The sequence below is a fragment of the Phascolarctos cinereus genome, unplaced genomic scaffold, assembly GCF_003287225.1.
Source record: "Phascolarctos cinereus isolate Bilbo 61053 unplaced genomic scaffold, phaCin_HiC Scaffold_2;HRSCAF=192, whole genome shotgun sequence".
Taxonomy (NCBI): Eukaryota; Metazoa; Chordata; class Mammalia; order Diprotodontia; family Phascolarctidae; genus Phascolarctos; species Phascolarctos cinereus.
In genome coordinates, this window is record NW_027555625.1 from 50,458,115 (window position 1) to 50,484,964 (window position 26,850).

At 37.2% G+C, this 26,850-nt stretch overlaps 1 protein-coding gene across 1 annotated transcript in view; it reads left to right on the forward strand.

Moving 5' to 3' along the window:
- The window catches only part of ANKRD11 (ankyrin repeat domain 11), a 365,863-nt gene that overhangs the window by 15,562 nt on the left and 323,451 nt on the right, over positions 1-26,850 (forward strand). The window lies entirely within an intron of this gene.

The window sequence follows — 26,850 nt, forward strand, 5'->3', positions numbered from 1 at the left end:
CTTAGATCCTCGTAATGCTGAGAAAGGTTCAGTTTAACAATCTTAGTCATCACATATTGACGTGGCTGTTATTGTGTACAAAGTCCTTTTGAGAACTGTTTGTGCCACTTTGACTACTTATCTGTTCAGGAATGGCTGTTATTCATATGTATGTGTGTGTGTGTGTGTATGTATATATGTGTGTATATATATATGTACATATACTTTTTATATATCTTGGATACCATACCCTTATCAGAAATTTGATGCAAAGATTTCTTCCCATTAGATTACTACTTTGCAGTTTCAGGTAATCAGTTATATGTTTCATCTTTTGTAATTCTCTGTGTCTCATTTGATTAAGAATACAGATAGCCATGAGAGACATATGATCTCTTTCTCTTCCAATTTTTTTAAATAGTATGATCTTTGATATTAAGGTTACACATCCAGTTAGAATGTATTGTGGACTGTAGTATAAAATGTTGGTGTAAGCCTAATTTCTGCTGGACTGCTTTCCAGTTTTCCCAGCAGTTTTCATCAGATAGGGTGTTTCCCCCTAAGTAACTTATGTTTTCTACTTTATCAAACTCTGGGTTATTGAGTTTTATTTTTCCTTAGTCTGTTCCTCTGATCTGTCTCAGTATTTTTAAGCCAATACCAGATGATTTTGATGGTTTCTGCTTTATAATGTAGTTTGAGACTCTGGAAGTACTAGCACCCCATTTACTTCTTTTTCAGTATTTCCCTTGATATTTGTTTTCCTAAATGAATTTGGTTTTTATTTTATTATACTTCTGTAAAGTATCCTCTTGGCAATTTGATTAGTATAGTATTGAAAGTGTAAATTAATTTTGGTGGAATTACAAATTTTGTTACCTTGGCATGTCCTGCTCATGAGCACTGAATATTCCTCCAGCTATTTAGATTATTTTTTAAACCTTTAATTCAATCTATACAAATCTTTTGTGTTGTTTGAGAGGTTGATCTCCAGATATTTTATGCATTTTGTAGTTACTTGGAATGGAATTTCCCTTTGCTTTATAGAAGTGCTGTTGATTTTTGAAAAAATTATTTTTATCCTGCAACTTTGTTAAAGTTGTCAATTGTCTCAGTATCTTTGCTGATTCCCTGGCATTTTCCAAGTAAACCATCATATTATTAGCAAATAGGGATAGTTTTATCTTCTCTTTACCTATCTTTATTTCTTTAATTCCTGTCTCTTGTATTGCTGCTATAACTAACATTTCCAGTACTGTATTAAATAATAATGGGGAAACTTGGTATATATGTGTATTAAAATTTTTTTTTTACTCAATTACATGTAAAAACAATTAAAAACTTTTTTTAAAGGTTTTGAGTTCCAAATTCTATCCTTCCTTCTCTTCCTGATATGGTCAGCAATCTAATATAGATGATACATGTTCAGTCATGTAAAATGTTTCCGTATTAGTCATTTTGTGCAAGTAAACTCAGAACAAAAAGAAAGTTAAAAAATCGTAGGCTTCAGTCTATTCAGATGACATTGGTTCTGTCTCTGGATGTTGATATCATTTTTATTATGAGTTCTTTGGAATTGTCTTGGATCATTGTGTTTCTGAGAATAGGTAAGTCATTTACAGTTGATTATCATACAATATTGCTGTTACTGTGTACAGTGTTCTTGTGCTGCTCACTTCATTTTGTATCAGTTTGTGTAAGTCTTTCAAGACTTTTCTGAAATCATTCTGCTTGTCATTTTGTATAACATAATATATTACAATTATATACCACAACTTCTTTAGTCATTTCTCAATTTATTGGGCATGCCCTTTGTTTCCAATTGTTATCCACCACAAAAAGGACTATTATAAATATTTTTGTAAAAATGAGTCCTTTCTCCTCTCCCCCTCTTTTAATCTTTTTGGGATATAGAGCTTGTAGCAGGGTGTTATGGGTTCAAAGGGGATGCACAGTTTGATAGTACTTTGAGCATAGTTCCAAATTGCTTTCTAGAATGGTTGGATCAGTTCACAACTCCACCAGCAGTGCAGCAGTGTCCCAGTTTTTCCGCATCCTCTCCATTTATCATTTTCCTTTTCTGTCATATTAACCAATCTGCTAGGTGTGAGGTGATACCTCAGAGTTGTTTTAATTTGTATTTCTGTAATCTATAGTGATTTAGATAATTTTTTTCATATGACTGTAGATAGTTTTGATTTCTTTGTCTGAAAATTGTCTGCTCATATCCTTTGACTCTTTATCAATTGGGGAATGACTTGTATTCTTGTAAATTTGATTTAGTTTTCTATGTTTTTGATAAATGAAGCCTTTATCAGAGATACTTGCTGCTATCCCCCCCCCCCAAGTTTTCTACTTTACTTCTAATTTTGTTTGCATTGGTTTTATTTGTGCAAAATCTTTCAAATTTTATATAATCAAAATTATCCATTTTGCATCTTGTAATGCTCTCTATATCTTGTTTGGTCCTAAATTCCTCCCTTGTCCATAGATCTGACAGCTAAATTACTTATTGCTCTCCCAGTTTGCTTATGGTATCAAACTTGGTATATTTTTAACCATAACCTGATTTATCATGGAATAAGAATGTGTTGGTGAATATTTTGAATGCTTGTGTGAAATGGTGCTCATCACTTAATTTTTTGGGGGAGGAGCAGGGATATAGAAATTTGACTCTGTTGCATTTGCTGAATATCATCTGTTTATAAAAGAAAACATATATGAAGCGGTCTTTGCTGACATGGAGTCCAAAAACGCGTAGGGAAGATGATATAGAGAAGGAATTATAATACGAGGTAGAATAAACACGTGTGCTGTAAGTAAGGTCAGAGAGACATTAAGGTTGAAAGTAATATATTTTAACCCTACGATTTTCCCACTTTACATATAAGGAAACTTAGACCTGGAGAAGTTAAGTGAATTGCCTCAGCTCACAGCTCTAGTAAATAACAAAGCTTTCTCTTACTCCACTACGCAAGTGCCTCCCTGACTTTTGAGAGTGAGAACTACTTCATAGGAAATGTTTAAAAATGTGTTGCTCCTCTGTATGATAGTACTTGTGTTATTCCCATGTAGCGTTTGAGAGTATATAATGGCAGAGTGACAGTGGTCAAGGTCCATATGGATTTGTAGACCCCTTGTAGTAATTTGCATACTTCCCAAGAGTCCTAGTCCACAGGTTGGGAAGTGCTTCACTTCTACATCATATTGCCTGGAGAGGAGGGAGAAAATCCTGGTTTGGGGAACTAGGAAGGGCTTTGTGGCTGAAGTGTCATTTGACCTATGTTTTGATTAATGGGGAGCATTTTTGATAGGTAAGAGTGAAAAGAGAGGGCATTCTATTTGTGTGCAGAAGGAATGACATGAGCAAAAGTGCAGACCCAGGATAATAGAGAATATGTTTGGTAACTTAGTGATTAGCATATGTTGTAACGTGGGGTATTGAGTTTAGGGGTATAATAGCGTATCCTAAGTCTAGAAAGATAAGTTGGGGCTTTGTAGTCTTGATTGGCAGCAGACTAATAAATTTTAACTTTATTTGCTAGACATTGAAATTTTTTGAGTAAATAAATGATATAAGCAGAGTTATACTTTTGTTGATGGTGACATCGCATTGAATGGATGGTATAGGGTGTGTTATAGGCTGGAGCAGTGGTGTCAAACTCAGGTAGAAATGGGGGCTACTCTGTGTGGGCTGCATGTATTGACTTAGAAAACCACATATTAACGTTATCTATGTTCTGTATTTTTATTTATTTTGTTAAATATTTCCCAATTATACTTTAATTTGGTGCCATACTCGGAACACATTTGATTTACCTCTTTGGAGACAAATTAGGATACTCTTGTCTCCTAAGTAACAGGTTAACGTCTGATTTAAGTGATGGCATTGGAAATGAAAAGGAAAAGACAGATATATGTTGAACACATTTTTACAATGTGAGATATTTTTTGGAAGCTTTTCTGTTGTAGGCCAAAGGGAAAAAATGGTACTTTGGGTTCCTGAATTCTAGTCTAAGGTCTGTGTGTAGTGTACCTTGTGACCTTAGATAAATTACTTAATTTCTTTTGTCCTGCATTTCCTCTTCTGTAAATGAATGGGTTGGACTCTATGACCTTTTGAGGTATAACTACTAGCAGGGCTTGGTGATTTGGAATAGAAAAATGGACCAGGATGGGTTTGTGGTGGGTGAAAGAAGAGCCAAAGATGATTTCTGTGGCCTGACTTGAAACCTTCTAGATTATTTTCTTTCTTTTGGATTGCTTATAGCAGTCTTGCCACATATACTATCAAGTTAAATGCCTGTTTTTCATGAAAGGTTTCATTTAAATGAATAAAGTATGAACTTAACTAATTATAGTCCAGTCAAAAAACTTTATCCTTACTCAGAAAAAATATTTGTGTAGGCAAAGTAGATGGCTAGACAAGAAAAAAGAGGTGTGGTTTGGGGTAAATTATAGAAGGGAGTAGATGGCTGACCTGGGAATAGATGAGAGCAAGTTGAGGTTAGGAAGACTAATGAAAAAATATTTATGTGGATAAAGAAGCAGATCTGAAGACTGACTCCAAACATATATATATTTTTAAAATCACTTGACTTAGGAGCCTAAGTCTTGAGTTTGGTTGGTAAACCATTTCTCACCTGCTATTTTACTTTGCTGTTGGTAATGAAGAAGGAGGAAGTTCTTTTCATTTGGCATTCGGAGTATGAGTCCTCTGAGTTAAGACAGCAAAAATCTTTTCTCTCTCTCCTCCCCCCCACCCCTGTTCCTCGAATGCTATGGAAATAATAGCTTTAGAGTTGCTTTTCTTTGGGTATGGTTTTGGTGAAAAAAGATAGTAGTTGCAGTTTTTTATTTAAAATAATGGATTATTGATTATTGATTCTTAGTAGCCATGTTTTAAAAAAATACAAACTGTTAATTGCTTGTCAGCTGGCTCAGGTCAGAAGACCAGTACAGGATTATGCTGGAATTATCAGTGAAACTGAGTTTGGAAATCCCCCTCCCTCTGAACACTTTTTCCATTTCTAACTTCTTGTATGAAAATTGGCATTTGAGGATCACTTAATGCCATTTCATGGCAATTACAGAACTTTAGAAAAGTTCTTACTTGAATATTGATTTTTTTTTACTGGTTCCACATTATACTATAAAATATATAATATAAAATCAGAGTGCATAACACTTTTTTACCTCTCCTACCACATTTGGGTCTTAGGACAGGTTTCAGAAAAAGAATTATAATACCATCTAGAAAAGGTTAAGAGAGTAGAGGTAGGCTCCCTTTAGGGTGTGTTAGGAAGGAAGGCTTAAGGGAGTGAGGGAATAGAGTAGCAGCAAAGGAAATAGACAACCGTGGTATCTTGGGTCACCTCCATAACAGAACCAGATACTTGATGTCATAGGTAAAAGCAATAGATTTTTGTAAGGAGGAGGTGGTCTCACTTAATGAGCTTCCCATTTCTTTTTTCACAGTCATAGGTGCCAGAGGAATTCTCCTTGCTCTAAAATCATTGGACAGGGAAGCTGTAATCTATCAATAAGCATTTATTAAGAGCCTACTATATGCCAGACGCTGTGCTAAGTGCTGGGGATACAAAAAGAGGCATATGACAGTACCAGCCCTCAAGGAATAATGGAGAACCTGACTGTATTCCAGAGGTTTCTGCAAAAGGATGGGAAGGAATGTGTAGAGAAGAGGCAGGTTAAGTAGGAGTGGCAAGGCCCCCCCCTTATGTCCCCCAAGAAGAAAAATTTCTTTTTATCGCATCCACACTAATTTATATTTTGATTTTTGTTGCTGGCTAAGTCATGGAAACTTTGAATAATTTGCAGAGTTTCTTTACCTATGCCTGTAAAAACAAGAATTATAACAAAAGTTTTATTCTGAGCATTTCTATACTACTTTTAGAATTGTAAAAAAAAAAGGTGTTTTGACAGAATGCCCTTGTAGCAATTTTTTTAAAAAAAAGATACTTTCTTATTATGAGTTGTTGGGAGGTCTTGTTTATTTCTCTTTTTTAGTATTGCTTGTGACTCAGCTTGAAAATTATGATAGGAATAATACTTGAAACCAGATGGGAAATTATGCTAGAAACCTGTAGTCACCTAAAACTGTGATCTTAGATTGAGGGTTGTCCCGCCCCCCCCCCTTTTTTTTTTGGTGAGGCAGTTGGGGTTAAATCACTTGTCCAGAGTCACACAACTAGTGAGTGTTATATGTCTGAGGTCGTATTTGAACTCAGGTCCTCTTGATTACAGGGTCAGTGCTGTATCTATTTCACCACCTTGCTGCCCCGAGGATGATCTTTGATTTTATAACAAGTTATAGTGATATTTATCATTTAATAGCACCATAACTTGTGATGGAATCTTTCACCAGCTCTCTTCTCTCCAGTTCTATACTTCAAATTATGTCAAGCGTGGAACTTGGAGACAAGAAAATCTGAATTCAAATCCTGCCCTGAGACATTTACTAGCTTTGTGACCTTGGGCAAGTTACCTAACCATTCTGTGCCTCAGTTCCTTGACTGCAAAATAGGGATTATAATAGCACCTATGTCTCTGGGTCATTGTGATAATTTAGGATATTTTTGAAGCTACTTGTAGTAAAATGCTTTTGCAAATCTTAAACTTGGTGTAACTGTTTGCTGCTGTTGTAATTACTGCTATTGTCATCACCGCCATTACTACACCATCATTATGTGCCGAACACTGTGCTTAGCGCTTCATCCTGGGAGGTAGGTGCTGTTATCCTCATTTTATAGATGACCGAACTGAGGCAAATAGAGGTTAAGGGACTTGCCCAGGGTCACAAAATTAGTGAATATCTGAAGATGGATTTGAGCTCAGGTATTTCTGATTCTAGGCCTACTTTTCTATCTGCTGCACTTACCTCTACAGCTAACGTTTATTTAGTGCTTTCATGTTGCAAAGCACATTACAAATATTCTGTTTCATGAATCATGAGTGTCACACAGCAAGTCAAGTTTCTGAGGATCACTTTGCATTCAGCTCTTTCTGACTCCAATCCCAGTGCTTCAGATTGGGGGTGTAACTGCTGCTTCTCCTCCTCTTCCGCTGTCCCCTTAGCCTGGCTTCTGACCTCATCGTGCAAGTGAAACTCCAAAGTTACCTGAGACCTCTTAGTTGTCAAATGTAATGAATTTTTTCTCAATTCTCATCCTTCTTGACCTCTTTGCAGCCTAAAGGCTATGGATCACACACTGATAACTCTTCTTTCTAGGGTTCTGTGGCACCACTGCTGGATCTCTGTCTGAATATTCCTTCTTGGTCTCCTTTGTTGGCTAGAGTCCAGGTCATGCTGGTTAATAGTGTATGGCCCTATTCTCTTTTCCCTTATATTATTTTACTTGATGGTTCATTAACTCCCATGGGTTCAATTATCATCTCTGCTGATGTTTCTCCAATTTATTTACCGAGCCCTAACCTCTCTACCGACTTACAGTCTCATTTCCCTTAATGCTCTTGCCTTCCCTTTGTTGGTATTCTCCAATTCTGTTCTGTCTATACATGTTTGTACGTAATTGCTATCATGTTGTCTCCTCTATTAGATTATGAGCTCCTTTAAAGCAGGAACCATCTTTTGCCTTTCTTTGTGCCACCTTTGCTTAGTTCAGTTCTGCCACAAAATAGGCACTTAATAAAATGTTTATTGACTGTTTCATTGAATGGGGATGTGTGTGTGTGTCAGGGCCATGTGACATAATGGGGAAAGGGAAAAAAGCATTTATATAGCACCTATTATGGGGCAGACACTTTGCCAACTGCTTTTTACAAATTTTATCACATTCAATCTTTAAAACAACTCTTTAAGGTTTGTGCTATTATTATCTCCATTATACAGTTGAGGAAGTTGAGGCAAAAAGAGGTTAAGTGACTTGTCTAGGGTCACAAAGCTAATAAATACCTGAAGATGGATTTGAGCTCAGGTCTTTCTGATTCCGGATCTACCTCTCTATCCACTGCACTTACTTCTACAGCTAACATTTATTTAGTACTTTAATGTTTGCAAAGCACATTATAAATATTCCATTTCATGAATCAGACTTGACCATGGCTTGTGCTTTAGAGAGACATGATCAGACTTGGGCTTTAGGAAGATCAGTTTGACAGCTAAGCAGAAGATGTCAAGAAATGGGGAAAGATCTGACACAGGGAAACCAATGAGCAGATTATTTCAACAGCCCAGGCATGAGGAGATGCCACCAGGGTGTTGGCAGTTTCACAGAAGAGAAGGGGTGAATACAAGAAAGATATATGTTACAAAAGTAGAAGCAATAGTACTTGGTAACTGAATGGGTAATGGAGGATTGAGAGAGTTTGGGCTTGAAGGTAACAATTAGGTTTCAAAGCCTGGGGCACTGGTAGGATAGTACCTTTGACAGTAATCAGAAAGTTAAGAAGATAATTTTTTTTCTTAAAGATCAGTTCAGTTTTGGACATGTTGAATTTAAGATGTATAGGAGATGTACAACAGGCAGTTGGAGATGAGATACTGGAGATCAGGAGAGAGGTTAACATGGCACAGTAAATGTGAGAATATTCTGCAGAGTGATAAGAGTTGAATTCATTGGAGCTGCTGAGAGATCACCAAGTGCACTAGTATAGATGGGAGATGAGAACAGAGCCCAATGTTATGGAGCCAGTATTCAACCTAGGATTTCTGACTCCATATTCTTTACTGGCATCTTGTCAACCAAATCTTGAGCATCTAAATTGTATTCTTGACTGATCCCTTCAAAGTTTGTACCTGGAATTTCCCTTTCACTGCTACCATAGGGAATAACTGTATATTTCTTCTCTTGCCTCCATGTCATTTATAGAATTCATGAGTGGTATTAAAACTATAGGAGATTTTTGTGAAGCAGCTGTGTACTTATCTCTGGAGAAGAGAAAATGGAGTGGGGCATAATTATCAGTGAACCCCAGGAAGCAGTCTTTGAGGGAAAAACTTGCTCCATGGGTGGCAGTAATGGAAAGCTAACTCAGGAATGACAATAGCATGCCTTCTTTTGGGGGAGAGTGTTATACTTTTTTTTTCATGGAGGTTCTATAACATCATTTTATTGTGCTTGCTTTAATGACTAATGAAAACTTAGCAATTCTTCTGTGTTCAAAAAGCCAGGATTTATAGCTGGAGTCAGGACTGGATGGCAGCTTACTGAAGTGAGGTCTGCATTGCCATCAAGGATCCTGGAAAGAATTTGCCTAGGAAAGAAGGAGAAAGAAGGATTTGAGCTTGCAATATGCCATGTGACCTTGACATATGCTTGCTAAAAAGACTATTTTATGGAGAGTTCACATGGGAGTCAGAAGTGCTATGAGGACACTCTTAAGAACTTTGGAATTGATCGTGTGATATGGGAGACACTGGCATGTTATGGCATGGCATGCCCACATCAGAGAAGGTGCTGTACTCTATAAGCAAAGCAGAATTGAAGTAGCTCAAAAGAAACTCGAGTGTGCAGATTTAGAGAATCTGCTCCAGATGTTCACCTGGGCTTATTTGTGCCTGCCTGTGGTAGAGCATTCCCAGCCACAGTTGGACACATTGTAGCTTGACTCTAGCACGGTGATGTCATTTTAGTCTTCTTTGAGAACGAAGAACAACAACCAAATCTTGAGGATATGTTTGGTCCTTCATCCCCTTGTGTCCTCCAGAGTTATTTGTGTTCTTTTTGTTGTTCTGCACACTTTTTGTTATTTCTGCCATCAAAACATTGTTTTTATATATTTATATACATGTGTGTGTATATATATATGTATGTGTGTGTATATAGACATATATATGTTTACACACACACACACATATACACATACACACAGAAGAAGATTTGTAAAATAATACTCTCTCCAACTATACTAAACTGCTGTTCCTTTCTGCATACTAGAACACCCACTAGATTTAAAAGCCATATAGCTGTGAAATCTGGCTATATAATGGAAACTATTGGGTCATCTTCATTATCATGTTTGTAGCCATGAGTACAGCAACGAAAATAGCTGATGGGGATGAAGGAAATAATTACATTAAAATTATCTTAAAGGTCATGGTGTGAGGCAGATCTGTTCAGCTTTTTATTAGATTAGTCTGAAGGGCCTTGTATGAAGCAGACATAAGACTAGCCTTTTCTATCTTTTGTTTTATTGTTTTGTACTTTTATATTGTGTTTGCCCTGAGGCTTTTTAGTCAATATGTACTTAACAAATCAAATTAAATAGAAATAACTTAAAAGATCAATAGTCTAATCAAGCTTGTTTGGGACTGAAGTGTTCATGGCTGGTGGTGAAGTATAATTCAAGTCACTAGTAGGCCTGTGCACATGAATTTAAGGTGAAAGGAAATGTTTAGCTTGACACACTGTATTACCACATTAAAAAATATAGCTGAGCAATATATTTAATAAATGTATGATGTGGATGAGATTGTTATCATTTCCATGCCTTTTTCTGGAAATATGATAGCCTTTCTATTTTTCAGAAAATATTTGACAATATTGGTATGGTTTCTCATAGAAATATAAACTGGTGTTGAATAAGGATAATATTTGGTACCAGAATCATGCTTCTGGACACTTTCAATCAGTAAACAAATATTTATGACTGAATTTGGAAAAGAGGTATACAAAGCATAACTGAATTCTTGCCTCAAGTGGTTGTTACTGTGATCTAGGGTGAGGTATAACATATGACGCAATGACTATTGGTAAAAAAGGTTGGGTTAAATGGATCCTAAAAACAGTAAATGCTATTGGTGTTCACCTCTGGTTCACCTCTGACAAGGCTAGGCTTGAAAGAAGGACATCATTTGAATAGATCCTTGCCAGCAGGAGTAGGATTGCAGACTTGGGGTAGTATTTTGTGTATGGGGATAAGTATGCTCTTTTGTAAGGCTTAGAGGTGAATTTTTGGGGAAAATCAGTAGACAAGTTTGAATGAAAAGGAGCAGAAGGAAATACTGGACAGCAGCTTGAAGTCCAGGGGCTCCTTTTCTTGAACCAGTAAGGTTAGGATTTTGGATTTTTAGGCTTTAGGGGATGGGGAGCCATTGAAGGTTCTTTGCTCAATGAAGGACATGGTAACAGTACTATTTAAGAATGGCTGAAGATAAACATCTTTTAAAGGAACAAGTAAATTGAAAGCAAGATACTTAAAAAAGTTGAATAAAAACATTTTTAAAAAATTTAGTGCCTTGGTTCATGGACCTTTGGATTCTTTGCACTTTTTTGTCCAGGTAAAACCTCAAAATATTCATGAAAAGAGAATAATATACTAGGAAAAATTTTTCATGAGGGTTCAATTTCTAGAAACCACAGATAATCTTCAGAAAACGAAAACTTGTTTCCCCCTCTGTCATTCCCTTTTTGTAGCAGATTTCACAGAGATGAGTCCCAGTTCACGTTTTTCCTTTCCCTCCAGAAAACAAGTATATCACAATGGTTGTTGTGTGGGACAGAGACCATGTACCCAAACTAAAAACCAGAGTCTTGACAAAAGTTTGCAAAAAGGAGGAATCTCTTTATTGACTTTCTTGAGAAAGGGCATCCCCGTGCTGCCTAGGAGCTGCCCCAAGAGTGCGGGGGCTCTTTGTTTAAGGCAAGATTATATAGACCCTAACACAGCAGCCCACCCTAACCCCCTTCCCTTTGGCTCATTGGCTGAGCCTCAGGTGTACAATCTATTCTTGTAAAAACCACCCCAGTAATAGAGAGAACAAAGAGGTATAGAAATTATGTTAGCATGTTCCTCTTTTCAGGGCCTCACAGTTTCAGCAGCCTTTTACCCAAGGTCATATAACTAGCTAGAGGATGAGATAGACAGGATGCTCTTATGGCTCAGGAATCTGCTAACGCTGTCTAAGAGTAGGGGAGGGAGCAGGCTAGGCGAGGGGGTCTTGTATTCTGAGGGGTCTTCACTTAGTGTTGGTACACATGTACTACTCAAAAGCAGTAATACCAGAACCATTAACAAGAAGTAATGACCCTTTGAGGAGGCTTCACTTCTGAGAGATCATCTCTCACAATTCCCCCTCTCTTTTCTTACAATCTGAAGCTTTCTCACATTGACTAAACCTTAATAACCAACAGGGTGGTCTTGGACTGTCACTCAACTCTGACTCTTCAGCACAACAGCTTAATTTCTCCTTTCCCTTCTATCTTAACCAGGTGGGACAGGGAGTCCTGCATACAGGGGAGACACACGGAGAGTAGGATAATAATTCCCCTTAAATTTTACAATCTAAGAATACTAACAATAAACTTAAGATAACATGAGTTGCATTTCCATGTTATCATTCTTATGGTAACTTTAACACTTGGCACTCTTGGTACCTTTAACAATTACATTAAATAATAATAATCCCGTGTTTTAACATGTGCCATTGTATTAAGCATTTTACAATCACATAATAATTTTCTAATAACAATCATTATTATTATTATTATTATTATTATTATTATTATTATTATTATTATTTTAACTCTAAACACATTGCCTCAGGGAGGGACACAAAGATAGCAATTGAAACACCTAGCCTTAGGATTCTATTAAATATGAATTCAAATTCTTCTCAGCTCTTTTTCCTCTCTCTAACCATCACCCTTTTAAGTAAATAAGAGAAGGATTGATCTACGCATAGACAAATCAAAGGGGCAGTCCCTTTATAAATGCAGATACAGAGACCCAAAAGAAAACAATAATGCAATTGTCCCTTTAAGATGCAAAAAGTCTTTTCCTTATAGCTGTCTGGCAGGGAATATAGTCAATGAAGTCCTCTGGTCCTTAGTATTTGTTCCAGCCATCTCCAACACAGCATCTCAGCATCTTCTTCTTGTCTTCTTGTAGGAACCAGCTTTTTGTCCATTCTCCTGCAGAAGTGACCTTAGCACAATTTTAAATTACCATTTCTAATCCTTATAACCCTGATCAAAATTGGAACCATGATCAATTGTCATGTTTAAGAAATTCACCTCAGAACCCAGTGGTCTTATACTTTACATTACCTAAGATGTTCCATAATCAATTATTTTAGTGAATTTGTTACTGTACTTACAAAATCTTCTGATTATAGAAACTTGCTACTAAGAGATTAGAGACTTATAGTAAGGGAACAGTATTTCCCCCAACTTCCTGTCAACTCCAGGCAGAGTGTTATGTCAAACTGCAAACTGCAAACTGCATTGAGCCGAACTTAAAGTCTGCCAGGTTTCAGTTAAGGAATCGAATCAAGAGGGTCCCACCTCAGCACATGCGGAATAATTGCCCTCTCAACCTTCCCATGAAATCATACCTGCAGTTCATGCTTGCCCCTCACAGGGCTACTGTCATGGATCAGCGGCTCAGACAGCCTTCTTTGATATTTACACCTGGAGTTAGACTCAGAAACAGTCAGTTATTAGAACCAACAGGTTTCAACAGTCAGTTTAAGGTATGACTATAATCTCACATTGCCTAAGAAACATCTCCAAAGTGAGCCCTAAATAGCTTGCATGCGATTCCACTCTTGTTTATAAAATCTGACTAAGTTGGTGCAAAAGTCCTTAAGTAACAGAAATTCCAGAGTATTATCAAGAAACCAAATTCTTAGTTATCACAGAATCCCTATATATCACGAAGTTCCTTGGTCAAAAGGTGTTATAATAGAATCTCACATTGGTAACAGTAAGAGACTGATTACATGAAAAATACTACTGCTCTTAGAATTCTTCTAAACAAATGGAACATCTTAAGGTGAGTCTTAAGCAGTTTGCATAAATTTCTGCACAAGTTCTAGTTCTAGACAAAAATATCATTAGATTTCCCAGTAAGATAACACAAAAGAGCTCGTATCTTATACTGACTACTTGCTCTAATCATAGAAACTTACTATAGAAGGAAAAAGAGCAGGGACATGTGACATATCAAATATGACAGGATAAAACATCCTTAACTTTGTTTAAATTCAGATAGAGTCGCAGTTCTCCAATCATGCAGTATCTGTTTGTCCTCATAGCCAGACTCAGGAACAGTCAGGTGGGAAACATTCCTTTCCAAAGGAACACGATGAGGAAACTGAGCCAGGAGGATCCCATCCTAGATTGAGGCTAAGATTGTCCCCTCAGCTTTTTGCCAGATGCAGACCTCTACCTGTTCTGGGTAGCTTTTGGCATTTCTCTCAGATACTGGTTTAAGTAGACAACTATACCCAAATTCAAACTCAAAACAAAAATTATAGTCCCAAGAGCCTTTTACCTCAAACAGCAAGTCTCACTAATCACAGCTTAAAGCCAGATGCAGTTAATTTTACTCTCATGGAGTTGCAATAAGGAATAAAGATTTACCAGGACTCACATACATAAGAGATTTCACTTAACATCTTTCCTTCTCAAATTCAGACTTGTCTTGGTATAAAAGCCAATCATTAGAAATCATTTCTATACACTTGGAAATTCTCAGCAAGCTAAGTCCATTGTCTAGGAACTGCATAATCCTAACAAGTTCTTTTCTCAGGGCAGATGACACAGATGGTTTCCAGGGACCTTGGCAAATTTACAAAATAAGGAGAATTGACATGGCCCTCAGAGAGGGCTGATACTGGTGCCCTTGACTGGGCAGAACTGACTCAATAAGGCTTTACACTATTCCCTTCTTTCCATATACAGTAATTAATTAACCCTTTTAGGTTTTAGCATGAAAACAATAACCCCAAATAACTTAGTTAAAAAATCTCACAAATTTCATAAATGATAACAAAACAATTTCAACTGAAAATTTCCTTTAAATAAAGACAAAATTTGGAAATTTTATGATTTCTTAAATTACAATACTTAAAAAGAAATGTTACAAAACAGGATCATATAGAATGCCTAAACAGCCAAATTCATTCCTTTTTCTCTTTTCTTTGAAGGCACAATTAATTTAACATTCAATTACTGGATTACATCACATAAGAAAATTCAGAAATATGTGAGCAGTATATTAAAAACTTAAAACAGACCCAATAAAAAATCTTTCTTTCTAGACCCCTTTACTAAGTCCAGCAGTCTCCTGGGGCCACTCCCAATCAAGGTTCTTCAAGGCCTAGACTTCCCCATGACCACTAGTCCCTGCCTTAAGCGCCTGGCTCATACTACCCATCCCCCAACAAACCCGGTTGTTAGCCTTAAGAAGGCCTGGGTTAAAAAAATTTTTTTTTCCTTTTACAATACAATTCTTAACCTAACATTTAGATTATAAGAGAAATTGCTTTTTCTGATAACACAGATGATACAGTTGCTAATCATTCATCTCATCACCATTAACATAAACTTCACATCAAAGAAAATCCACATAAAGTTAAGAAGTATGAAGCAATTATATTTAACTTAAAACAGTTTACATTCAGATAGCATTTGTTTTATGCTAAGCATTGTGCCAAGCACCTTTGCAATCATGTGATCTTCGTAATATCCCTGGGAATGAATTCCACCACTATCCCCTTACTGAACAGTAAAGTAAATAAAACTTTCTAGGGGCCATAGTTAATAAATTTCTTAATGCCAAATAGCAATATGTGCTCTTAAAATTATACAAATACACATTTCTAAGTTCAACACCCATGACCCTTTATAAAGGAATATTATCCACAAATTCATGTATTTCTTCAATATTTCAGTTCCCTATTCATGTCCACATTTTCTTGCGAAAGTTTTACAAACAGTTTGGGAACACCTATTATAATCAGGTCATTTTAAAATGTGCTGGGCCAGTATTCTAACTACTTCTTTCTGGCCCAGGAAGAAAAAAGCAAGCCTAAGGAATTTGAATGAATGCTGACAAAGTATGATTAACTTTCCCTCCAGGTAGACACCTCTGGAGTTTGATAATTAATTGAACAGTAATAATCATAACTCGCAATAACCAATATGTTTATCATAGCCAGTATCCATATGAGATTTAATAGAACCCACCCACGGATCTAGCCTGAAAGGTGGGTGGACATAATTCCTTCCATCTCTCCATAACTTTACCTATTGGTTTTTAAATTAGGCTCTCCCTCCCCCCCTCTCTTCCCAAAGTTTCTTTCAGTTTACTTTAATAACATTCAAATTATGAAAAGCTACTTGACATGACAGTACAAAAGTTAAATTAAAAACATCACATTTTTACCAATTTGAATGAGTTGGGGGACTCATGGGGAAACATCATGGTCTCAGCAGCAGCCCCCTCAGCACAGGCCCCGATTGCCCCTAAATTACCTTTTGTTTGTGTTCTGGTACACAGAAACTTTTCTCTTTTATGGAGGCAGAAAAGATTAGATGCTGTTCAATCTGCCTTTCTTTTTCATCTGAGGGGGGGAAAGGTTCCCTTTTTCTCTCCACATTCAAACTTGGCCAGAATTAGAATGCATAAAGAGAGAGGGAAATTTTTTTTCCCAAAAGTTTCCAAATCTTTTACTGTCAAACCCTGTTAACACTCATTCACACCACCACAGACACAAACAGGAACACAAAATGACATACAGCGAATTGCTGTAGAATCCTCAGATCCTCAGATCATATTTAATCATTTTCTTTTTATCTTTCCCTTTACACTTTGGAAGTTCATCCCAGTCACTAAGCTTAGATTCTAAAGGGCTGTTATCTGGAATATTTGGTAAAGGATCCTGGTTCTTGCCAGCCTGAGCTTTCATTTTCCCCATGCCTTACAGACTCGAACTGCTTAGAGCTTCCCATTTTTACCCCTCCCCTAGCCTTATGGACTCGAACCACTTAGGTTAATAGGGTTAGGACTGACCACCCAGGGGCTCATCGATCTTGCCCTTGGCTACCTTATGGACTCAAACCACTTAGGTGCACCAAGGACTCACGGGTCTTGCTTACCTGGGTCTATGCGCACAAACTTACGTGGCCGCTTCAGTGTAACAGGTGGCTTTGATTTCTCTGATAGCACAGTGGAGCTCCTCCTTTTTGCCTAGTCAAGACTCTCTTTGGGTCTTTCCCTCACCAAAGGGGATCTCAGGACACCAACCTAGGGACCACCAGAAAGTGCTGGTGAGGCACCTGCCCCAGGAGGGGGTCAAGAGAAACCCCTAAGGAAAGAGTTAAATTCTGGACGAGTCCCCAAAAGTGTGTGGGACAGAGACCACGTACCCAAACTAAAAACCAGAGTCTTGACAAAAGTTTGCAAAAAGGAGGAATCTCTTTATTGACTTTCTTGAGAAAGGGCATCCCCGTGCTGCCTAAGCTGCCCCAAGAGTGCGGGGGCTCTTTGTTTAAGGCAAGATTATATAGACCCTAACACAGCAGCCCACCCTAACCCCTTCCTTTTGGCTCATTGTCTGAGCCTCAGGTGTACAATCTATTCTTGTAAAAACTACCCCAGTAACAGAGAGAACAAAGAGGTATAGAAATTATGTTAGTATGTTCCTCTTTTCAGGGCCTCACAGTTTCAGCAGCCTTTTACCCAAGGTCATATAACTAGCTAGAGGATGAGATAGACAGGATGCTCTTATGGCTCAGGAATTTCTGCTAACACTGTCTAAGAGTAGGGGAGGGAGCAGGCTAGGTGAGGGGGTCTTGTATTCTGAGGGGTCTTCACTTAGTGTTGGTACACATGTACTACTCAAAAGCAGTAATACCAGAACCATTAACAAGAAGTAATGACCCTTTGAGGAGGCTTCACTTCTGAGAGATCATCTCTCACACTGTTTAGGACATTTTTTCCCTTCCCACATTACAAATGATTATTATCTTCATAGTAATAGTTATACTAGGCATTCTGGTCTTTTTCAAACCACCAGCTCTTGAACTACTGAGAAAAGCCTGCTGGGCCACACTCAAGCTTGCTGTTGGCGATGAAAAAGTCGCTGGGCCTGACCTGACAAAGCAGAGTGCGGTGCTTCTCCTCAGCTGGTGCTGAGATGCAGTGTTGATGCAAACATGAATCTTTCTTAAATGTGAGGATCTGAGTGATAAAAATTAGTTATAAATCAAATTAAAACTATGCCATATCTTAAGAAATTGATAAATTTATTACATATTATGCTCTTTATTTTCTGTATTCTTTTTTTAAGCACAGAATTACAAACATGTTTGATTCCAGTTTCATCTGATTCATATTAATTCAGAAGAAAAACAACCACAATGCCCCACCCTGAATTTATCACTAACAAAATTTCCTAATAAGAAACTATTCTAAATCTGTATTGGTTAGTCAGCAAAGTGACATGAATTCATATGAGCAGCAGCCCTCCCATGTCCTGAAACGTGGCTGGAAATTCTGGTTACAAAAAGAAGATAGAGGCAGCATAGGAGAGTGGAAAATGGCATGTACTTGGATCTTGAGTCGGATGATCTGAATTTGAATTTCTAGCTCTGTTACCTACCACCTCTACAACTTTGGGAAACCTCTCTGAGTCTTCAGCTTCAGAGTATTCTTTAATGAAGTGTGTTTGAGGCATAAAATGACAGTTCTTGCTTATTACGATATTGAGTTGTACACGTAGATTTACTTTGCTTTAAGTAACCTTAATGTCTCTACGTGTGTGAAACCCTGGCCCGTTATGTCCCAAAAATTGTAGTGCATTTTAAAATTCTTCAAACTCTGCCTTTTGAGATATTGTATACTAGACCTGTGCATTTCATCAGTGCAGGATGGCCTCCGTGAGGAAATGTGCTACTGTTGCAGAAAGGTAACCGGTCTGCAATTTAGAATCTCTGGAGAGTTGCTTGGGTACCCAGGGCCATGGAATGAAAGTGTGTGTATTGTGGAGTAAGGTTGAACCAAGGTCTTCTTGATGCTGAGACTGGCCCCTCTACCCACACTACCACATTCTGTACTCGCCCCCACCTTTCCCCATTATGTGTATGTATATGCATATGTAAAAAGTTGAATTGTTGGGGGTCATTACTTGCTGTAGGAAAGTATTTACCATTACACTGCATTTGGGGCTAATTCAAAAGAAGTCTCTTAAAAAGTATTTTTTGAAGAGTTACATATTTACAAATCAAATTATATTAATTGCATGATGCAAGGTTAATCTGTATTATCATTTGAGTTGCTGTAGTGACACCTCCTTTATTCCAAACTCAGTGATTCAGCCACTGTACTTATCTGACATTTAGCAGAAAATGATAACATGAACAACACTGGGGGCTGTGTAGGTCACCAAGTACTTGCTCAACAATTCATGTACTTTGACACTTGACTGGACTAAAGAGCTGATTAAGGAATTAGGATCAGAATAGGAGGGGGTTTCCAGCAGGGTCCTGCCTACAGAGTTCTGTTTGGTTCAGCATTTTAAATGAGTGACTTGGATTAAAGTAATTCTTAGTAACTTTTAAGATCATATGAAGGAGGAAGGGGAAGCTTATATCTTGGGTAACAGAATTGGGATCTAAAAAGATCATACGCGTGAGCTCTGGTTGTATCTGACAAAATTCTCTTTTTCCCCATTAAATTTTAAGTCCTGTGCTTAGGGATCAAAAACTGCTTCATTAAGTACAAGCTCAGGAAATGTGACTTTAAATAATTTAGTTTGAAAAAAGTTGGAGAAGGGATTTTCAAAGCCTTAATGCATACTTAATGTAAATTTAGCCAAAAAATTTGGGCCTCTGCCAGAAGAAGGAAGGTCAGTGTTCAGAGGAAGGTTGGTGCTGTGTTTCTTAAAATGTTACCTGCTTTTCGAAGATTTGCAGTAGCTTGTGCAGCTCTGGGAACCATTTCTTACAGGGCACATTGAAGGAGGCTAGAGGAGGGTAGGCAGATGGGTAGCTGTTGTTTGGAGTGAAATAATGGAGATGAAGGGAAACCTGGAGCTGCCTTCAAGTTGAAGGGGTTCATTTGAAAGTTGGATGAGACTTGTTTGGGTTGGCCTCAGGGTAGACTGATAATGAGTGGGTGGAAGTCCCAAGGAGGCAGCTTTTGGCTATAAGTATAAGGAAAACATTCCTAATAAAGCTATTCAAAATGAATTGGATTGCTTCACAAAGTAGCAAACTCTGTTCCTGGAGGTTTAAAACTGAATGGCCACTTGTAGATGGTGTAGATTGGATTTGTGTTTTGGAGAGATGGAATAGATGGACCTGATTTCCCTTCCATCTCTAAATATTTGGGGTTCTGATACTTCTCATAGCAAAGACTTTTAGGGACAATTTAGTATTAACTCTTTATTTTGCAAAGCATTCTAGTTAATCTCAGTATCTAGTTTTCAACCTGAAAAAATTATCAAGAGGAGAGGGACTCTGAAAGAGTCACCTGGGGAGAATCTGAAGAAAGTAAGGGAGGAAAAAAGCCTGTAAAAGACAGATATGATTACCCTGAATCAAGGTGAAACTGTGAAATTGTGTTCATTGTACCCATTTAAGAAGGCAGAGGAATGTGTGGTATATTTTAGAATGGTTAAAACTTCCATTACAGGAAGGTAACACAGATTCTTTTGGTCCTTAAATAGGTAAATGGTTACCTGTTTAGAATGACTAATTTTCTAAGGATTTGGGATACTGTGTGTTTTGTATATAAATGTTGGATCTTTTGATGGTATGGATAGTTTCCCCCCCCCCATATGAAGCAGCATTTCTGTGTCTATGAGAGAGAACTTTTTGGGGTAATAAAGCAGAAATGGTGATTATCCCCTAATATACAGATATGTGTTCCTGACTAGTAATTGACAAACTAAAATAGGGAACATTGCTATCCAAAGGACGTCTTAGACTCATAAAACTGGATTCCGAGTATTCATTCGTTGCATTGGTGGCTTCAGGAGAAAGTCTGACTTGAGTGGTGTGTTAGAAGTGCGAAATGTGTACATTCCTTGGCAAAGTTGTCATGGAAAGAGGTGGATTTCAGGAGAGTTTTGGATAAGACAAAGGGAGAACTTAAAGAAATTAGAGCAGCAGTGTACCATATATGTTTGTAGTGCTATTAAAAAGATAAAAACAGATTAAGGGTGAAACAGGGATTCCCATTATCACCACTATTATTCAAGATTGTACTAGAAATATTAGCTTTAGCAATAAGAGGAGAAAAAGAAATCGAAGGAATTAGAACAGGCAATGAGGAAACAAAAATCACTCTTTGCAGATGATTTGATGGTATACTTAGAGAATCCTAGGAAATTAACTAAAAAACTATTTGAAATAAACAACTTTAGCAAAGTTGCAGGATATAAAATGAACTCACAAACCACCAGCATTTTGATATATTACCAGCAAAGCTCAGCAGCTAGAGATAGAGAAATTCCATTTAGAATAACTAGACTATATAAAATATTTGGGAGCTGAAGAACTGTATGAACACAAATACAAAACACTTTTCACACAAAGTCAGATCTAAACAGTTGGGAAAATATCAATTACTCATGAGTCAATATAATAAAAATGTCACTTGTACCTAAATTAATTTACTCATTCAGTACCATGCCAGACTACCAAAAAATTATTTGACAGGGCTAGAAAAAAGTAAAAACAGTGTTCATCTGGAAGAACAAAAGGTCAAGAATATCAAGAGAATTAGTGGGAAAAAAAAGCAAAAGAAGGTAGTAGTAGCCTTGCCATACCAGATCTAAAACTGTATTATAAAGTATCAATCATTAAATTTGGTATTGGATAAGAAATAGTGGTGGATCAGTGGAAGAGGATAGGTACACAAGATGTAGTAGTAAATGAGTGTAGTAATGTACTGTTTGATAAACCCAAAGACCTCAGCTTTTGAGATAAGAACTTACAATCTGACAAAAACTAGGCATAGACCAACATCTCACACCTTATATCAAGATAAGGTCAAAATGATTATATGATTTAGACATAAAGGGTGATATCGTAAATTAAGAAAGCAAGGAATAATTTATGGAGAAGGGAAGAATTTATGACCAAATAACAGATAGAGAACATTATGAAATGGGAAATGTATAATTTTGATTACATTAAATTAAAAAGTTTTTGCACAAACAAAACCATCATAACCAAGATTATAAAGAAGGCAGAAAGCTGGGAAACAGTCTTTATAGCCAAGTGTCTCTGATACAGGCCTCATTTCTTTCTTTCTTTCTTTTTTAATTAATGGGTTTTAAAAATTTATTTTAGGAGGAGGCAGTTGGGGTTAAGTGACTTGCCCAGGGCCACACAGCTAGTAAGTGTCTGAGGCCAGATTTGAACTCTGGTCCTCCTGACTCCAGGTCCAGTGCTCTATTTGCTGAGCCACCTAACTGCCCCACTCATTTCTTAAATATATACAGAACTGAGTCATTTATAAGAATACAAGTCATTCCCCCAGTTGAGAAATGGTCAAAAGATACGAACAGGCAGTTTTCAGTTGAAGAAATTAAAGCTATCTATAGTCATATGAAAAAATGCTCAATCACTATTGATTAGAGAAATGCAAATTAAAACAACTCTGAGGCACCACCTCCTACGTGTCAGATTGGCTAATATGACAGAAAGGGAAAATGATAAATGTTGGAGAAGATGTGGGAAAATTGGAACACTGATGTATTGTTGGTGGAGTTGTGAACTAATTTCAGAAAATCTTTCAGAAAATCTTTCAGAAACTATCATTCCATAAAGGAATTTTATGAATTTTATCCTCATACTTTTTCCCATAAACTATTTCTGACATTTTAACAGCAGCGTGTACACAAGATTTTCTATCGAGTAGGGCTTTTTAGTTTTTTCAGTTAAATAAGTTTCACAAGATGCAAATAAAAACTTTTTTTAATTTTCAATTTTTACTTTTGTAAGATTTTGAGTTCTAAATTTCCCCCTTTCTTTCCCCTCTCCCCTTTAGTACACAATCTGATATGAGCTATACATGTACAATCATCTTAAACATATTTTCACATTAGTCATGTTGTGATAGAAGAATCAGAACAAAAGGGAAAAACCATGAGAAAGAACAAAAACCAAACAAATCAAAAAAGAAAAAAATACTGTGCTTCGATCTGCAGTCAGACTCCATTGTTCTTTCTCTGACTGTGGATAGCATTTTCTGTCATGAGTCTTTTGGACTTGTCCTAGATCATTGCAGTGTTGAAAAGAGCTAAGTCTATCCAAAGCTGGTTATTGCACAATGTTGCTGCAAGTAAATACTTTTTGTTGACAGTAACAAACTTGTCAAAACATTGTTTTTCTTTATTTGGGGATTTTAAAAGTTGTTCAAAACATTGCTTTGGTTTATTGCAGTAAACTGTATGCTTGGTATTAAGATGTTGTTTTAGTTTGGCTGGTTTCATGTTCTCTGCAGCCAAAACTTCATTACAAATTAAGCAAAGAGGTTTTTACATACCACCATTATTGTTAGAAGTAAATCCATATTGCAAAAATGATCTGACATATTTCCTTTTTCTTGTCAATTTAGGTGTTGTGCAGCCTGGTAGTGAAGACTCTGCTGTGTTGTCATTAATATTTTTGCCTCTTCTGTCTAAATTTAGCCACTTATCCATATGCAAAAAATATTTTTGTCCTAAAATATTAATGTTGCTAATAATTTCTCAAATAAATACTAGCTTTAGTTTATGAGATTACATTTCTTTGTGCTTAATTTAAAAAATTAATGTTCACACACATACAGCAGTGATGATGAAGAAGTATTTTTAAAGGGCTTTTGTTTTTACTAGCTTCAGTTAAACACATATGTTTCTGTAAAAGAAGGAGATAACAGAAGTTTAAAAAATCAAACATTCTAACATAATACAATCCAAAGATACACTAATTTGATACTTAACATGCTAAAGAATGAAGGTAGGAAAATATTAAATCTTTATTTTCAGTAATTAAATTATGTTTCTGTAAGAGCAGAAAACTTAGTATATACAGTAAAACACTGCAGTTCATCACATAGAATAGTCTTGAATCTGAGCTGTGGTAGCCTTGTTGGTGTTGGGTGGCATGACGTGATGGCATGTGCAGTGCAAAGTACATGGGCTGTTTATTCAGAACCAAGACTGCAGTGAAGTCATGCTGTGCAACGAGGGCAAGTGCTGCCAGAAAACATCTGAGATTCATTACCTGTTTGATTTTGTTAAAAAATGATTTCTTTTGGTTATCTGTGTCTTGGAGACTCAGAGCTCCCAGCCCCCACACCCACCCAATCCCCACAACTTTCTGCTCCAAAGTTCTTCTGAAGGACCTTACTGGTCATTGAATCTTCTTATCCTGGTCAACCCTGACCCAAGCCTGAATTGATTTTATCCTACTTAGGCTTGAGTGGAGACAAATTTTCTTATCTAGATAGACCAAGGCTGGGAGTGGTATGGAATGATGGCGGGTTGGTATGAGCCCCTGTTGGAAAGTATATAACCCTATTCCCCCAAATCCCAAATTGAGTCAGTTCTGAACTGGGCTCCCCCCTCCTTCCCTTGGGGGGAGGGAGTTTTGGCCTGAACTCCTATGCATTGCATATCAAGCCAGCTTGAAAGAAATTAAACCGTGGACACATCCCCTAATTTCGTTTGTCTCTTTCTTAGACTCTATAATTTATTGGGTTTGATATTTTGAATTAATTTTTAGTTGTTTAGAGTAAAAAAAAAGGTTTAGAAACTTTTTTTTTTTGGCTGGGCAGTGGGGTTAAGTAACTTGCCCAGGGTCACACAGCTAGTAAGTGTCAAATATCTGAGGCCATATTTGAACTCAGATCCTCTTAACTTCAAGACTGGAGCTCTATCCATTGTGTCACCTAGCTGCCTAGAAACCTTTTACTATTACCAATATTTTCGCAACCACCACATTCAGTTACTGTACGGGGTCACAACCCATGGTTTAAGAATTGCTGGTCTGAGGAGTGGGTCTCTAACCAGCTCTTGCTTCCTGACTCAGGCTGCCATAATTGGAGAGGCATGTGTGTCTAACCCAATAATGCCCACTTCTCCATTTTAGCACAAATTGGGTGGGGCCATCTCCAGTTGTCTTGGTGTATATGTGACCGCTGGACCCAGATGGCTTATGAGGAGAAGGTGAGGCTGGTAACTTTGCATAGCCTCCCTTCACTTAAATCCAATTCATTGGCGTGTCATGGCATCACCTCCCTGATGTCATGGTCTTCTTCCAGAGTGAAGGACAAACAATAGCACAGTTAGGTAAAGGCTCAAGAGAGGTCAGTTAAATGTGGAAGGTAGAGAAGGTAATTGCAAATGGTTTTTGACTTTGTCACCTCAATTCTCCAAGCTTAGTATATTTAAATGCTTTTGTTCAAGAATTTCCAATGATTACTTCTAGCAGTTCCATTCATATGTTGAATCAGGGTGTGCTGACATAAGATGTTCCACTTTCTGACTGTTGATTTATTTTTATTTTTTTGAGGCAATTAGGGTTAAGTGACTTGCCCAGGGTCACACAGTTAAGTGTCAAGTGTCTGAGGCCAAATTTGAATTTAGGTCCTCCTGACTCTACCCACCTAGCTGCCCCTGACTGTTGGTTTTTAAATCCACCTGTACCATCCCTCCTAGTTTGGCTCGTAAGTTTAGCTTCATTTCTTTTTTCTGATTGGCATGGGAATAATTATGTAGTTACAAAGCAGGTTTTTTTTTTGTTCTATAAACAGCTGAGAACTAGGAAGATAATAATGTGGAATTCTTCTAATTTAATGTTCTGATTCCATTGGTTATGAGGAACTGAAGCTAGAGTTCTTTTAAGACTATGTTAGGGTATGAAGTTATTGATGGGTAAGAATTAATTGTAGAAGTGTTAAAGACTGAGAAGATTTTTATTATATTGGTTTTCTTTTTTGTGACAGGGATTGTTAGAGTACTTGTCTTGGATTTATAAATTTATGCTTTGGGTTTTTGGCAGCACAAGTTAAAAAAATGGTGGCAGGCTTCACGTATTTATTTTCTTTTTGATCAAGCTTTGGTCAGTGCATGTGCCAAGTTATAATATACTCTCAAACTGCTCTTTAGGTGATCCTTTCTGAGATATTTAGGGAATGATCCCTCAGAGGCAAGGACAGAGTTTGTGCTGATTTTCTAATTGTCAGTTCTCTTGCTGACTTGCTCTCTGGGTAATGGCTTTTGGATATGGTTTCCTTCCTGTAAGATGAGGCATATACCTTCTTCTTAGCCATTTGGTTGTGCTAGCAAAACAGGTTTTAGACTTTTGGTGTAAGGAGTCAGAGTACTGGACTGTTAGAATCCTGTAGAATTTTTGTGTGTGTGATTTCAGTGGAAGAATAAATAGCATTAATGTTCTTGGTGTCCTCTGTCTAGCTTGGTTTTGATAAAAATCTTTTTCCTAGAGACAGTGTTTTATTGTAATGGAGAATAATTTTCATGTAAAACTGGTTTGCTTTGTATTTTCTTCTTAGTTGCCATAGAAACTCAGTCCAATGTGGTAGTGACTGCTAATCAAGTGCTAGGTTACATTTCTTTTAGAATGGAGTTCCATGTTTCATCCTGCAGCTTTCAGCAGAAGCAGTCTGACACGCGGGGGCTGGGGCATCGAATTGTCTTGTCTTGCTGCCGTTTGGTCAGGGGACCCTCAGGAGCTAACTAAACAACTGGAATGGGGTATGAGTTTTACAGTTTCAGAATCTGAAATCTTGTTCTCCCAGAATTTCAGGTCTTTTTCTAGATTCTTATGTACATGTAATGCCTTCTAAGGTTCTGAATTCTAAGGTTGTGAAAGTTTCTGTAGTATCATGTAAAGTATTTGAATTGTGGAATTGAGTGTTTCTAATTAAGGTCTGCTTTTTCTTCCTGGATCTGAATTGGACCACCTCACTTAACTCTAAAGTTTCCTATACTTAAAATATTGTTTAGCCTTCAGGGTTCTAAACCTCAGGGTTATGAATGGATAGGTGTGGGATTTGATGACAAGGTTAAAAAGAAAAAAACCCAAAGAGACCTAACGGCCATATTGATCATTTTGGGCAAGATTGACAATGTATTTTAATTGTGGT